We start from the raw sequence: 16,562 nt of genomic DNA on the forward strand, positions 1-16,562 counted from the left end.
GCACCTCGCTAGAGGGCTGCAAGCTCCGCAGCGCCGCCTAGCGGCCTGTCGGCGAGTAAAGAGGTGGTGCCTACATACTATAGGGGGGGCACGGGGAAGGCAGTGTAGCACAGAGAAGACAACTAGTCACTCTATAGCGTCTTACTGCGCTGATGGACAGTGACTGTAATGGGGTATGTGGGGGGGACTTGATAATAGGGGGAGTGTAATAACCACAGTGTTGCTCATGTGAAACCTGAGCATAAGACTGTATATCAATGATACCTTAATTTTAAAAATTTATATATATATATATATAAAAGAGGCGGTGCCTAAGAATTGGAGCCCCAGGCTAGTTAGACCCCACCCACTGCAAAAGAGGCCTCTTAACTCCAACTCCCCTCGCTCGCCTGGAGAATTTTTTGTTTTGTTTTGTTTTGTTTTATCAAGACCTCATCCAATAGCATAGTAAGCTTCTCTGTGCTATACTTCCTTCCCAGTGCCCCCCTATATTATGTGTGCTAATCATAAAGCCCTTTAATCCTCTTATCCCTCCCTTCGCACCCACCCTCCCCAGTCCCTTTCCCTTTGGCAGCTGTTAGTCCATTCTTGGGTTCTGTGAGTCTGATGCTGTTTTGTTCCTTCACTTTTTGCTTTGTTGTTATACTCCACAGATGAGTGAAATCATTTAGTACTTGTCTTTCTCTGCCTGGCTTATTTCACTGAGCATAATACCCTCTAGCTCCATCCATGTTGTTGCAAATGGTAGGATTTGTTTCTTTCTTATGGCTGAATAGTATTCCAGTGTGTATATGTACCACATCTTCTTTATCCATTCATCTACTGATGGACACTTAGGTTGCTTCCATTTCTTGGCTATTGTAAATAGTGTTGCGATAAACATAGGGGTGCATATGTCTTTTTGAATCTCAACCCTGTATTCTTAGGGTAAATTCCTAGGAGTGGAATTCCTGAGTCAAATGGCATTTCTATTTTTAGTTTTTTGAGGAACCTCCATATAGCTTTCCACAATGGTTGAACTAATTTACATTCCCATCAGCAGTGTAGAAGGGTTCCCGTTTCTCTTCATCCTTGCCAACATTTGTTGTTGTTTGTCTTTTGGATGTTGGCCATCCTAACTGGTGTGAGGTGATATCTCATTGTGGTTTTAATTTGCACTTCCCTGATGATTAGTGATGTGGAGCATCTTTTCATGTGCCTGTTGGCCATCTGAATTTCTTCTTTGGAGAAGTGTCTGTTCAGATCCTCTGCCCATTTTTTAATCAGGTTATTTGCTTTTTGGTTGTTGAAGTGCACAAGTTCTTTATATATTTTAGATGTCAACCCTTTATCAGATGTCATTTATGAATATATTCTCCCATACCGTAGGATGCCTTTTTGTTCTCTTGATGGTGTCCTTTGCTGTACAGAAGCTTTTTAGTTTGATAAAGTCCCACTTGCTCATTTTTGCTTATGTTTCCCTTGCCTGAGGAGATAAGTTCATGAAAAAAGTTGCTCATGTTTATATTCAGGGGAGTTTTGCCTGTTTTTTTCTAAGAGTTTTATGGTTTCATGACTTACATTCAGGTATTTGATCCATTTCGAGTTTACTTTTGTGGTGTTAGACAGTAATCCAGTTTCGTTCTCTTACATGTAGCTGTCCAGTTTTGCCAACACCAGCTGTTGAAGAGGCTATCATTTCCCCATTGTTTGTCCATGGCTCCTTTATCATATATTAATTGGCCATATATGTGTGGGTTTATATCTGGGCTCTCTATTTTGTTCCATTGATCTATGGGTCTGTTCTTGTGCCAGTACCAAATCGTCTTGATTACTGTCGCTTTGTAGTAGAGCTCAAAGTTGGGGAGCATAATTCCCCCCACCTTACTCTTCCTTCTCAGGATTGCTTTGGCTATTTGGGGTCTTTTGTAGTTCCATATGAATTTTAAAACTATTTCTTCTAGTTGAAGAATGCTGTTGGTATTTTGATAGGGATTGCATTGCATCTGTAGATTGCTTTAGGCAGGATGGCCATTTTGAAAATGTTAATTCTTCCTACCCAAGAGCATGGGATGAATTTCCATTTATTAGTGTCCTCTTTAATTTCTCTCAAGAGTGTCTTGTAGTTTTCAGCCTGGAGAGTTTTTAAGCACCCAGATTGATATCCATTGAAAGCTGTTTGTCTTTGTAGCGTCCACGTCTCAACATCCCTTCAGGGCAATAAACGATCTTATAAAGTATTCACTATGTGGCAAAGAATACCACTGTCAAATGTGTTCAAGTGTCTAACAACGCCTGGATGAGAAAACACACACACACTTTCCAGGCTAGAGTCATACAGAACCCTGGCCAGACTGTGATTAAATCCACCAGTGTCAGAGAAAACTGGTACTAGAAAGTAAAATATCATCTTTGACCCATTCACTCAGTAAATTCCTCTTGCAGGTGTCATGCAGAAGTCTAACAGCCCAGCTCAAAAAAGAAAAAAAAAGTAATTTTTCTTTCCACTATCTTCAGTTCCTTCAACTAAAATCACAGATGTCTGAAGACTGTCACATGGAAGGAAAAAAGACATTTTATGTGAACACTGAAGGCTTAGCTTTAGGAAGGGGCTAAAAATGTACAGAGGCAGTTTGGTATGAGGAAGATCTTTCTCCAGGTAAAGACAGTCCAAAAATGGAATACACTGTCCCCTAAAGGGACTTGTAAAGAGAATCAACATTGCCTCCTCTGTGACTATGAAGAAAATACTATATACAGCCCTATCGTAGGTGAGAGAATAGGGAGGTCTGAGTAATTTGGTGAAGCTCATATGGTAATTGACAGAGCTAAGATCTGAAACGGAATGCATTCCTAGTTCCTGGATATGTTCAAATGAAAACTGGATAACTTCTCATGAAGTTGTTGTAAGCAGGATTCAGGATATTGGTGGGGAATTGGATTAAATAACTTCTAAATTTCTGCTAACTCTGAGATTCCATGAAGCTCAATGTAAAACTGAGCCTTTCTTTGCTCAAAAAAAGACATTCCTCCATTCTCAATTTGGTGTTCAATTAATAATATTGTACCTGAATATTAATGGGCTATAAAAATTCCAAAGCTGAGAACAACAAACCACCTTCTAAAGAGGAGTTACCAGTTATTTCCCAAAGAATCTGCTAAAAAGTGTCTAGACCTGTCCTGAAACCATCCACTTCCAGCCTCCATCAGGGAGATATAAAAGTTCAAAAGGAATTCAACAGAAGAAATCTTAGGAGAAGACCGAGTTCTCACATCACTACAAAATGGGAGTACTACAAAAGACTGGGGGTGTCTGCCAGATTTTGCTCCCAAGCTGGTGAGTTTTGCTAACTTCAGAAATTTACAAGCCCATTTCTGTGCAGTCACTATGGTGAGAGTTTTGAGGTGAACCAGACATCTCTCTCCAGAAGTGTGGGGCCTTAAGGCACATTCATGAAGATGTTTACCCTCTTCTGGCCAGAAGAATTCTGAATTAGAGAAGCTGGCTGACATACTCCATAACAGGACAAGGGGTAAGGGCAAGGATGGGACAGTCCACTACCTGTGTTTGACATGAGCCAAGGGAAAGGTGCAAAGGCAGATTATCCAGGACTGTCTTGAAAGGACCTACTCAATAAGGCCACCTGCCAGGGTGAGGAGACAAGAGGCTGGAAGAGTGGACTTCAGGAGGCAGTGACCAAGGGGGGAATCTTGAGTCCACAGTTGCGTACAGGACTAGTTTATTACACTTGTCATTCTGGATCATTCCCTTTTCTCCGCAAGTCTGAGACTGTGATCTCTAAACCTATGTTGTACCTTTTTCTTTCAAACACTGGCATCAAACAGCAAATGCAATAAAAGGACCATGGGTTTTGGAGTAACCCACTTGCTTTTAAATTCCAGGCCAGCCACTTAGTAGCTAGTGATTTTACCATGTTTCTTAGTTTCTTCCATCTTTGTTTTTTCTCATCTGAGAAAAAAGGATAATGAACCCTAGTTCTCAAGGTTGTAAGGATAGGAGATAATATGGAACATGTTGAATAACTGTTATTTTCTTGCCCTATAGCATCTCCATTACATAACAGTGGAAGTAATTTATTTCATAAGGATCACTAGCTAGCCACTGCTTAGTAGTTACTTCTCATTGACTGCTTTGGTAGGTAACCAATGTTCCTAAACTTCAGTACTATAAATGTGAGGTGTTCTCAGGAATGTGACATTCTCAATGCCACCAAGAGCTCCCACTCACCCTCCCCCAGTTGCCTTCTTCATATTCTCTGTATGTGTCTAATAGTCTGGGCCTTGTGAGGGTCTGATTACCACCCCCCTTACTGGGTCCACAAAATGTTGCATAATCTGGCTGCTGCCTACTTTTCCAACTTCAACTCTTACTGCTCTGCCCTGAACACACTCTGCTGATCTGGTTCCTTTATTTTTTTCTTTCTTTCTTTTCAAACATGTCAACATTCTTTCCCACCTCAAAGCCTTTATATTCCCCCCTTGGCTTTCAGCTCCAAGACCACTTCCACAAAGAGGCCTTCCATGCCATCCCATTAAAAGTAATCTCCTGTACCTCTAATCCAGTAACCATTATATCACTCTGTTTATTTCCTTCCTGGGACAACACAGCCTGTGATTTTATTCTGTCACTTGTTTAAAGCTCACCTCCCTCCACAAGGTTTCAAGGACCTTGTCAATCTTGTCCATAGTTAGGGTGCCATCTCCTACAATAGGGACACACATGATGAACACTCCATGAGTATGTGCTGGATGATGAGTGCTAGGATCATTCTGCCACAGCCTTACAGGGCCCCGACTGTCCATGTCCTACCCTATGTGACTGTTGCTGATTGGGTTGGTGGAGAAAAAGGGGCCGTCACAGATTAGCCAGTGACCTAGGGTTTATGGGAGCTGGCCTGGAAAGATTAGCTGGATCAATCCAATTCCTCTCTTAGGAATTAGGGAATTAAGAGACTGAGCCAGTAATCCAAAGGAATGGAAACCAAAATCTGTCACATGGAACCAACCAGACCCACGATGGTAGAGAGCTAACTTAGTACATAAGTGGAGAGGGGCAGGAATGTCATGGAAGGGAATCCAAACACCTCCACAGAGGCCGCCTCAGCTCCTAGCACCTTTCTGCTTCCTGGTTCCACTCTCCTGAGGCCCACCCATAGCATATTCCCCATTTTTGGAATAGTGTGACATATTCCCTTTCCAAATACCTTCCAATCCTTTATATTAAGAAGAAAGGTTCAGTGTGGTGTCGCTATGTTCTTAATGGCTCCTTAATATACTTTCATTTTTCTTTTTAACAAGTTGAGAGAAAGCAGCAGAATCCACATGGAGTTTTGGTTTCCTTATTCTTGATTTGATGGATACATTCTCTTACGGCCAGTAGTACTACTGGTTTTCCATTGAAAATAAGGACATAAATTTACAATGAAAAATAAAGCGAGTAATTTAAATAGCAACACATATGGTATGTGGACATGGAAAACATCACAAATATGTATAAGCAAGTGATTATTTGGTCCAGAAAACCAAGTCCTGGTTTCAGTGTCATTATGCAAGCAATGATACACCTCTCATTAACCTTCTTTTCATTTCAAAATCACACCTCTGATGGAAGACCAGCAACTCCTTCAGGTTCCTGCCCCAGATTTATAATCTTTAAATACGCCTTTCAAGCTCCTTTTGGTGAAAGGAGCTACATACTGTAGAAAAAGTGTGGAATTTGAAGTCAGACAAACCTGGAGCTTAAGTCTTCATTCTACCACCAATTAATAGTCAAATTACTTAAACTCTGAGATTGAGTTTGGTCATCAATAAAATTGTTATTTTTTTTTAAGGACAAATAGATATCTTTAATTCTTATATGTAAATAAAGCTTAAACCATACAGGTATATAAATCATTTTGCCATTTTCCTTTAAATGTTTGGATATATTCCTGCTCTTCCTGAAAGTAATTTGTTCTACATGTAGACAACATTAAACATATCGTAATAGAGGATAGATAGCAAAGAGTGTGAAATAACCCAGGTACTTTTAGATGATTAAGTACATTGTAGATAGTGGCATTTAAACAAATTTTCACTCATATAGGTGTATGCTTTAAGTGATAACATTGATGGAAATTTTAATTCTGCATTTATATTTTTAATACATTGCTTTTATTCAGACACCATATTTATTCAAAAGACAGGACCATGAGGTACCCACTGAAAGTGGAAAGAGTATCATATGTTCAGGTTAAGGCCAGAGTTTTATGCAATATACTTGAACTGGTTTGGGTTTTCCTTGTATCTTTCAATGCAGTCTCTGTCAGTTAAGGATTCTTTTGCTTTTTCAGATCAGTAGGCGTTTGCGGCAAGATGGATGGAGCTGGAGGGTGTTATGCTCAGTGAGGTAGGCCAGGCAGAGAAAAACAAGTATCGAATGATTTCACTCATCTCTTGTTTTTGCACGAAGTTCCTTCCCTCTGTTGCATAGAACTTCCTTGTTTCTTTGGGTAGTTTATTCTCAAAAGATTCTTTGCAAATTTGCAAATCAGAAAGCATATTTAAAAGTCTTTGAATCAAATGTCGATCAACCGCTTCACCATTTCTTTCTTTTTCAATCAACAGAAGAGTCCCATCTATAGTCTTGCTCTCAATGTTCTGATCACAAATTATGTGTGATTTAAATAATTCAAGCCCATGTCCCAAATGGAGGTAACACTGGATTCCAAAAAACATAAGATCTGTCTAGGAACAGAAAAATGTTCCTAATCATGATTGTTTGCAACAACATGGATGGAGCTAGAGGGTATTATTCTCAGTGAAATAAGCTAGGCGGAGAAAGACAAGTACCAAATGATTTCACTCATTCTCTGAACTGATGAACTTGTGCCTTGATATGGAGTTCACAAAGCCGCTTCAGTTGTTTATACAAGTTTGCAGATAAATTGAAGGAGCAAAAGTTTTCAACAATCATAGTGACAGCAAATCCACTGCTTGCTGGGGACAGTCAGGGGAATACAGACCTTGTTCTCAAGGAACTGTAGATGTGTGTTTCCACTCTGGGGCTTGTCTTTGTGCCTCCTAATTTGGAGTCTGATAAGTTCTTCCAGGGAGTACTTAATGGAGACGTTGTTCTGGATAGCTTGTATAGCCTCCTTTAATTTTTGCCATGTTTCTTCAGTGTACTTTTCCAGCATCAGAGCTTTATCTTTATAGTTTTTGAATACCAACTTCTTGACAGAGCCAGAGCCAGACTTGGTGCTGGAAAAACTGGACAGAGTCCTAGGGGTTTCAGTCAAGGCATCTGTGTGGGGGTCTCTGCACAAAGCAAAGAAGTACCTCCATCAGTAAAATTATTTTTAAAATATACTTCCCTTGCACAACACAGAGAAGACAAGTAGTGATTTTACAGCATCTTACTACGCAGATGGACAGTGACTGTGAAGGGGTATGTGGGGGGGACTTGGTGAAGGGGGGAACCTAGTAAACATAATGTTCTTTCTGTAATTGTAGATTAATGATACCAAAATAAAAAAATAAATAAATAAAGCAGTAACTAAGATAAGAATTTAAAAATATATATGTGTGTGTATATATATATATATATATATATATATATATACACACACTTCCCTTAGTGGTTGCACAACAATATAATGTGCCTAATACCACAAAATTGTACCCTTAAAAAGTTAAACTTGTAAATTTTGTTATGTATATTTTACCACAATAGAAAGAACCTCATTCACAGAAGTGTTTGAAGATTAAATTTTCAAAGACACTAGAACACTTCAGCACTATGGCTGACACATGTAAGTGCTCCATAAATGGCAGCTATTCAAATTATAATTAAGTCGCTGATTAAATTGTCTGGTTAGCACCCACTACTCCTCTTTCTCATGGAGCCCTCTTGGAGAGCTAAAGGAAGGTTTAATTGGTGATTTTTATTGCAGTTGGGTAGCAATCAGTTGTCAATTCTTTCCCATCTTACACTTCGCACCCTTGGTCTTGCCACCTCCCTTCCCTCTCTAAGTTTCTTTCTGTCCCAACATCACTCCAACCATGCTACAAAGCCCTGATCTCTCCCACGCTACCCTATTCCAAAGCTACTTCTTTCCTCATATAACTGTTAACTTTTCACTGAGCTTTTTAAACACTTTGTATTCCATAGCTGAGCAAATAGGGGAATGCTATCATCACTTGTGCAAGAGGTCATACTCTTCCTTCTCAGCCTCATATGCTGCAGCAGAGACAAGGAGCTAAGGTTGGCAGTTCTAGGCTAGTACTGACTGCTCAACTCTGTACACTCACTACCCCTGGAGTTCTAAAGAGGACAAAGACACTAGAAAGTACAGAATGTATGTCATTATCTTTTCACTTCTCTTTGGAAATCTCATGCTACCACTTCTCCCCACATCTACAGATAGCTTACTGTATTTGTGTTTTATTATGGTTCTCCTACAGTGAAAGTCTGCTAGTGATACTTTGTTTTTGACTGAGAATGCCTTCATTTTACTCTCATTCTTAATTGACAGCGGGTATAAAATTCTTATGTTGGCACTTATTTTTACTCAGCATTTTAAAGAGATTAAAGATAACTGCCCTCAGTCCAGTTGAAGTTCCTTTGTAGGTAAACATTTTCTCTGATTAATTTTAATGTATCTTCTGCCCTCGTCTCTCTACAGTTTCAGAGCAACTGTGCTTCCTGCATCTGAGGATTCATGTCTTACATTAATCCTGGAAATGTCTCAACCATTATCTCTTCAAATATTGCCTCCTCTACCTCTCTTCTCTCCTGGAAATCCTTTTAGATTTAAGTTATGCCCAATTCAATAGTCCATAGATATTTGTGGCTATTGAGCACTTGAAATGTGGCTAATCCAGATTGAACTATGTTGTTAATACAAAATACATGCTGGATTTTAAAGACAGTAGGAAAAAAATGTAAAATATCTGATTTATAACTTTTATATTGAGTATATATTGAAATGATATTTTGGATTAATTTCACCTGTTTCTTTTTACTTTCTTTAGCCTTGATCCTAGAACTTGTTACATATGTTCCTCATATTATATTTCTATTGGACATCATTGTGTTGGATTATCTGCACCTTTTCACTATATTTCTTATCTTTTCCATCTCCTTATCTCATGCTACATTCTAGGTAATTTTTTTAAGTTAAGGTATCATTGATATACAATCTTATGAAGGTTTCACATAAACAACATTGTGGTTTCAACATTCACCCCTATTATCAGGTCCCACACACACACCCCATTGCAGTCAGTGTCTATCAGCATAGTAAGATGCTATACATTCTAGGTAATTTTTAAGAATTTAATAGTTCACTGATTATATAATCAGCTACTTCTAATCTGCTATTTAATACACTACTAAGTTTTAATCAAATTGAAATATATATATTTCCATTTCTACAAGATTTATTTGGTCCTTTTCCAGAACTGTTCTTCTTTCAAAGTATTGTTTACTTCCTTATGCTTTAGGTTCCTTCTTTAATGTTCTTAGTCATTTAAACCAATGTGTATAATCCATATCTGAGGGGGATGGGAATCTGTATCTGATAATTATTTGATGTTCTTGGTTTCTAATCCTGCAGTTTGTTACGTCTGCTGACTCTCCCTCCTGGAGAATTGTTTCTCATGTGTTGTCATTTTGTATTGTGAACTAATCTTCTGCAGGGTTTTATCTTCATTATTTCTAGGACCTGAGATGAGTTTGTTTCTGCCCACCCATACCTACAGCACTGTTCCATGACTGTAATTTACATTAGTTTATAGACTTTGGGAAATTTATAGACTATAGAGGTAATAATAGTAAAGAAGAAAGGGCATCTACCATAAAGATAACTGATGTCCCTGAAGTAAAGTAAAAAATAAAACAGTAAAATTTTTCAAAGAAATAATTTTTGAAAACTTTTCTTTTATAAATGAAGAAATTATTCATGAATAATTCATGAGGAATGAATTATAGATGGAAATAACCATTTCCAGGAAGAAAAAAATGCTGGTACAGAATAGTAGACACAGATCCCTACCCATTTAAGTTATTTAACATCAAAGTTGAAGAAAAAATTCTTTGGACAACCAGACAAAACAAGTTGACTAAGAGGGGTGAAGGGGAGCTGGGAATCAGGGTTGTCTCAGATCTCTTTAAGGCAAGGGTCAAAACCAGAAAACAATGAGATCTTGCCACACATTTCAGAAGAACTAAAATGTGACCCAAAAATATGATACCCAGTCTAGATATTTTCAAATATTATAGAAACAGACAGATATTCTCAACATAAAAAAAAAAAAATCAGGGAATATAGGACAAAGAACTTTTCTGGAAAAAAACACTTGATAAAATCAAATTCAGTGATGGGTCAAAACAATGAACTCAATAGGGAAAACTCTGCTGGTGGTTAGCAGTGGTTCCATTTAAATACAGAACTAATACTAAACAGGACATAAAGTAATGTTATAAAACTTGACAAATAACAACTACAAAAACAGTGGGACAGGGGAAAGAAGGTGGAAAGTTTACCAGTGTTAACTTCAACTTCTTCATCTTTCTATAGTAAGATATTTAGCAAAAGTGTCCAAAAATAAGACATGTAGCTAAAACATACAATAATTTCAATTACTGAATGTTTTAATATCTCTTTTCCTGACTTTGAGCAGATAGTCTGGGAAATAATAGCTCTTCCAATGAAGAAATATTTAGTGAAGTTCAATCGTTTCTTCAATTTTACTTCAATTTCCTCTTTTGTTGTTAATTTCTAAGAAAAAAATAGAGAAAAGTAGTATGAATTGTAAAACAAACACCTACATTCCTACCACTCAAAATTAATTATTCCAAATGTCACAAATTTGATACATCTTCTTAGGAAATAAAACATTAAAAAGAAAAGGTTAATGTCCCCTTTAAGCCACCATTCCAGTCCCATCCCTCTCATGCAGAGCAAAAACTTTTCCATTTGGTTTAAACAGATAAACAGACAGATAGTTGATGGATAAATAGACACAGAGGAAGAAGGTAAGTAGGTAGATATCAGTAACTAATACGTAGTATTGCTTTGTATGCACATTTTTTATTTAATAATTTAATAATGGTAGCATACATTGTTCTGCATCTTGCTTTTTTCATTCTGTATTACTGAATAAACTGCCTATGGAGCAGTTTGTCCCTATTAACTGTATAAATTCCACTGTATGACTATTCCACACTTACTCATCCATTCCACTATAAATGAACACTTAGATTGTTACCCTTCAATTTGTTTTTTGCTGTTACAATGCTCCCATGAACATCCTGACACCTGTGAAAGTTTCTCCGTATACCTAGAAGTATAGTTGGATTATAAGGAAGGCTCATTTTTAGTTTTATTAGATAATGCAAAATTTCTCTTTCAACATGACCATCTATCAACATACCTAACCCTCTCACAAGTGGCATGACAGAATACCATTTTTTCCATATCCTCACTACTTGAACAATATGATTGTTAAATCTTTTAGATGGATTCTTCGTTTTATAAAAATTAAATTTCCTTGTTTTTTTCACATCACATTTTGACTAGTATTAAATTGCTACTCCAGGTGTCTTTTGATTACTCTTTGCCTGGTATAACTTTTTCTGTTTAATATATAATTTTCTGTTCTATATTGTTTTATGTATGTCCCCTATAAATAATATATAGCTGGATTTGGATATGTGTGATTTTAATCCAAGGTAAGCTTGTTAAAAATTGTGTATTTAATCCATTTTCTTTTATGCAAATCTATATTCTTACTTATTTTGGCCATTTTATTTTGTTTTTTTTTACTTAGTATATTTTCTCTTTTTTATCTCCTCATTGTCACTTTCCTGCCTTCCACTGGATTGATCAAGTTTCTTTACTCAATTTTTTTCTATTCAACTTTTAATCTTCTAGTGACGACCTTTAAATTGTTACACACATAACTTTTTTTCTAATATCTAGAGTTAATAAATATCTATGTCCTCGCCTCAAACAGACGGGATCCCAAGAGCCTTAGCATGTTCTTATCTCTGTCTGCTGAGGGCTCGCCTGCTCCAATGTAACATACCTACCATGTTCCTATGACTGGAATTTTAATTCATAATTACTTTAAAACTTTTTAATCCAATTAACATTTAGACAGTAAGTTCCACTGATTTATTTGCTCATTGTTTCTTCTTGTACCTCATTGTTTCCTCCTTCTTTCTTCCTGCAAAGCACATTTTCTAACAAAGAAACCAACTAAAAGATTACATACTCCATAAGTGTATCCTCTGTACCCCCCTAGGTTGGAATACTCTTAGGGGAGGCAGATGTTTCATTTCTTGATTAAACTGAACCTGGCTCCTGTCCCTAGAAAAATATAACTAAAATAACTAAAAATAGTTATTTCAGAGTAAGCCTATGGGTGGCAAATTTTCTAAGCTTCTTGTGTGCCTCTATATTTCTTTTCCAAATTTGAGTGGTGGTTTGGTGGGAATAGAATTCCTAGTTGCAACGTTTATTTTCCTTTCAGCATTTTGAAGAAATTATTTGTGAAACTGGAAAGTATAGTTCTGTCTTAGAGAAATGTGACATGAAAAAAATATCACACTGTTGTTGGAGAAAGCAATCTTGTGAACCTAAAAATACTTTGTTTATATAGGAGCAATAACATCACTTGCCATTCTCTATGCCAATAGGAAAAGTGACGATACAAAACAGTTACAAGCCAGCCAGCTAGTCTCCATCAAGCAGAGTAAATGTTTCAAGTTAAATCTGATATGCTCTATCTTAAGTTATTGCCCTCCTTGTTGTGCTTCTTGACAGAGATAATATCTCCTGAGGTATCAAATTGTTTTTATGTCAAATCTCATTTTAATAAGTGAAATAAAATCCCTTCACCCACTAATGTTTGGGTTAACTCCAAGGCCCGTAAAACACATTTTTGAGTCCCTAGAAAAATCTAACTAATATAGCTAAAAATAGTTATTTCAGAGTAAGTCTATGGGTGGCAAATTTTCTAAGCTTCTCGTGTGCCTCTTTACATATTTCTTTTCCAAATTTGAGTGGTGGTTTGGCAGGAATAGAATTTCTAGTTGCAACACTTATTTTCTTTTCAGAAGAATAAATGGGGAAAAGGAGGCTTGCTCAACCAGATATTAAGCCATATTGCAAGGCCATAATAAGGTATTTGCTAGACAAATGGAACAAAGTAGAGAACTCTATGAAGGACCCAGTTATAATGGACACTTAATATACAATAAAGGATATATCACAAATCAATGGGGAAAGAAGGTGAAGTTGGGAAAACTGGTTCACTATATGGAGAAAAACAAAGCTGCTTGCTAGCCGACATCACCTATAAGAGCAAACTCCAGAGGAGTTAAGGAACCAACTGTGAAAGTAAAACTATACGGGATGAAACTCTGTGACCCACAAAGCTTCAAAAGCACAAACTGTACAGGAAAACAAGAATTGGAGTACATCAAAATTATTTCCATACATAAAAGACACCACATAAACCAAGTTAATAGGGGATTGATATCTAACATATGTAAGGACTCAAGGGCCATCTTTCTGTTCAGCAATTCTCGGCATTACTTTTGCCCACCCCGCCACCCCCCGGGGCTACAGGATGGTCACTGCAGCTCGTTATCCATACAACTGCACCCAAAAGCAGGAAAGCAGGTGTTCCTTGAGAAAATCTTGGCATCATGGAGAAATATCTTTCATGGAAATCTCCTAGCACAACTCCTGTCAGGTCCCGTTGACCAGGACTGGGTCACACATCCATGCCCCCAGCTTCAAGGTGGCTGGAAAAGCCATCTGTGGAAATTTTCAGTGTCTGTGTTGGGAGAGCCTGGCTGGCAGGGAACAGTCAGGGAATGGTAGTTGTAGGAGTAACAGAGCACATTGCCACCTCTCCCCCATTTTTTCCACTTTCTTCTATCACTCCTATTAAACTGATGTTAGCACTGCTTCATCTACCTCCATGTCATTCATTCTTGCATTCTCTTTCCCTACTGCACTCTGCATTTCTCCACCCAATCTTCCAGCTCACTATTCACTCTTCAGCATATCCACTCTGCCAATCAACCCATCCTAATGAATGTTTTATTTTAAGTCACATTTTTGATTGTCAACATCTCCAATTTAGTTCATTTTTATAATACCTGTTCTTGTTGCATAGATGCAATATCCTTGCCATCTCTCTATGCATATTCTAAAAGTTTGCTCCAATTCTCTTAGTTACATTTCTTCCAGTGAAATTCTTCTGGTTTTTTAACCCTATTTCAAGGTGCTACTCAAGTATCTGGAGATTCTTTATCATAAGTCCTTTTTTTTTTTCCCACTGAGATCCCTACTAGATTGGCACTTTCTCCACTTGGGCAGCTGACCTTGGAGTTAGGAGTGTGGTTGAGGGAGGTGCGAATTTGCTTTCGGAGTTTCTGCTGCAGGTGGTTTTCAGTAAGACTGAAAAATGGGTAGAATATGCTGTGAGCAATGGTGTCCTCAGCAGCTAGTTTTCTGGGCTTCAGTACTCATTTATCCTTGATGTTGCCAGCCACTTGAGACACTGACTTAGCTCTGAGATACTGCTTCTATCTGGAGAGAGTGGTTGCAGTTGGATGGCCTACAGAAGGGAGGATGGAGCGGGCTACAGGGACAATAGGTCTGGAGGCTACGGCTTTACTACCCAGCTCCCATTGCAAGGCTTTTTCCTACTTCCAGCTTGCAGCACCTCCCATCTGAGAATGGAGCCCCCACTTCTTGTGGCATTAGACTGCCACAAGCACATTAGACTGCCATTACCCTCTTCAGTTCTACCCCACCCGATTTTAGTCAGGAATTTCTCACAATCTCTGATACTTCATCTTGTTTTAGAGCACATCTCTGAAAACATTAATTTTTTTCCCTATAATTTCTAGAGTTTGGGGGAAAGGACTGAAACTGCAGGATGTGCTTAATTCACCACCTGGGACCAGAAACTCTTCCATAAAATTAAAGTAAAATATTATTTTTTGTTAAGAATCATCATGTATGATGTTTCATTTATATACTTTTTTCTATCTGTTCATCCATCTTTCCTTCTCTCTCTATATATGTAATTAAAGGGAAAGATGTTTGGAATGCTTTTAACTTAATATTAGAAGTTATTTCTGGATGGTGGGATTTGAAGTGATTTACTGATTTTTTACATTTTTCAGAATTTGTGATGTACCATTTCCACAAATAAATTCATTCTTAAAAGCATGTTAAAGTTAGTTGTCCTTGAGTGTTGGGATGACAGGTGATTTTTAATTTTGCCTATCTGCCTTTCCCAATTTCAACCCTGTCCCTGTATTTTTGTTACAACTGTAAAAAAAGAAAAAAAAATTCAAAAGGTGTTTAATCTGAAATTAGGAGCCACCAGGACAAGTAAATAGTTTAACAGTACCATTAAATACACTAGAAGAGTTGAGGAACATTGGTTCTGTCATTTGAATCTTCATATTTGGTTCAGGTAATGCAGTGGATTAAGTCGTGCACACTAGGAAACACCTACTTCAGGGCTTTCATCATGGAGTTAGTAAAGTCAAGTTATCTTCTGTGCGTCTCTTCTCTGTGAAGACCACGTAAAAGAGAGAATTCAGAAGGAACTAGTCCAAAGGACCAACAACTGGTGAATGGATAAATAAAATGTGGTCTATACATACAATGGAATATTTCAGCCATAAAAATGAAGTACTGATCTATGCTACAATGTGGATGAACCTTGAAAACATTACACTAAATGAAAGAAGCCAGTCACAAAAGGCCCCATATTGTATGATTCCATTTCTATGAATGTGCAGAGTAGGCAAATGTATAAAAACAGAGTGTAGATTGTTGCCTAGGGCTGGGGGCATTGGAGGGAAGTGGGGAGGGACTGCCAATGGACACAGGGTTTGAGAATGATGAAAATAATCTAAAACTGATTGTGGTGATAGCTATACAACTCTGTAAATATACTAAAAGCCACTGAATTTTACACTTTAAATGGATGCATTGTATAATATGTTGTATCTAAATAATGTTGTTTAAAAAACAAAAGAAAGAACTGGTGTTTTACACATCCACATCTTTCTGAGGAGTTCTCAGGCTTTTCTCAGGCCTCTGAAATTATACTCTATCCCAGGGGCTTATTTGGAAACCCATCCTGTGCAAGAACTGTCATTCATAGCATTACAGTCACTTATAAAGGGCTTCATCAGGTCCACGACTGGCTCCATTTGGTGTTCTTCCACTGGGTAGAAGAGAAATGATTAATAAGGAGCACAAGTTAGAACAGGATTAGAAGCGCTAGTGTTAGGTGGCCACAGACTAGTAGTGAAGTGACATGGTCTGTCTCTCGATCTTAGCTCCTTAGAACAGGGGTGCTTATCAAGTAACTGATGGTGAAACTTTCACATATGTAACTTCACTTGGGAATTTTCTCAGCCAAATAATTGTCCTACATTTACCTGAGTGTCTGGTGCAAGCTAGTTAATTCCAGGGGCCTCTTCCCTGCCTTTGCTTCCAGGACCTGATGAACATGTCCTCAATATGGCAACACAG

General features: G+C 37.8%; 1 protein-coding gene across 6 annotated transcripts in view; it reads right to left on the reverse strand.

Moving 5' to 3' along the window:
- Positions 1-6,151: 6,151 nt before the first annotated feature.
- The window catches only part of ZNF207 (zinc finger protein 207), a 65,231-nt gene continuing 54,820 nt past the window's right edge, over positions 6,152-16,562 (reverse strand). For 5 of the 6 annotated variants that reach the window (XR_008997276.1, XR_008997275.1, XR_008997272.1 and 2 more), the window contains one exon: positions 6,152-10,763. The gene's annotated coding sequence lies outside the window, so the exon portion shown is untranslated. The remainder of the gene's footprint in view (positions 10,764-16,562) is intronic. The other variant, XR_008997268.1, reaches the window with a different exon arrangement.

This window comes from Manis pentadactyla, chromosome 4 (assembly GCF_030020395.1).
Source record: "Manis pentadactyla isolate mManPen7 chromosome 4, mManPen7.hap1, whole genome shotgun sequence".
Classification (NCBI taxonomy): Eukaryota; Metazoa; Chordata; class Mammalia; order Pholidota; family Manidae; genus Manis; species Manis pentadactyla.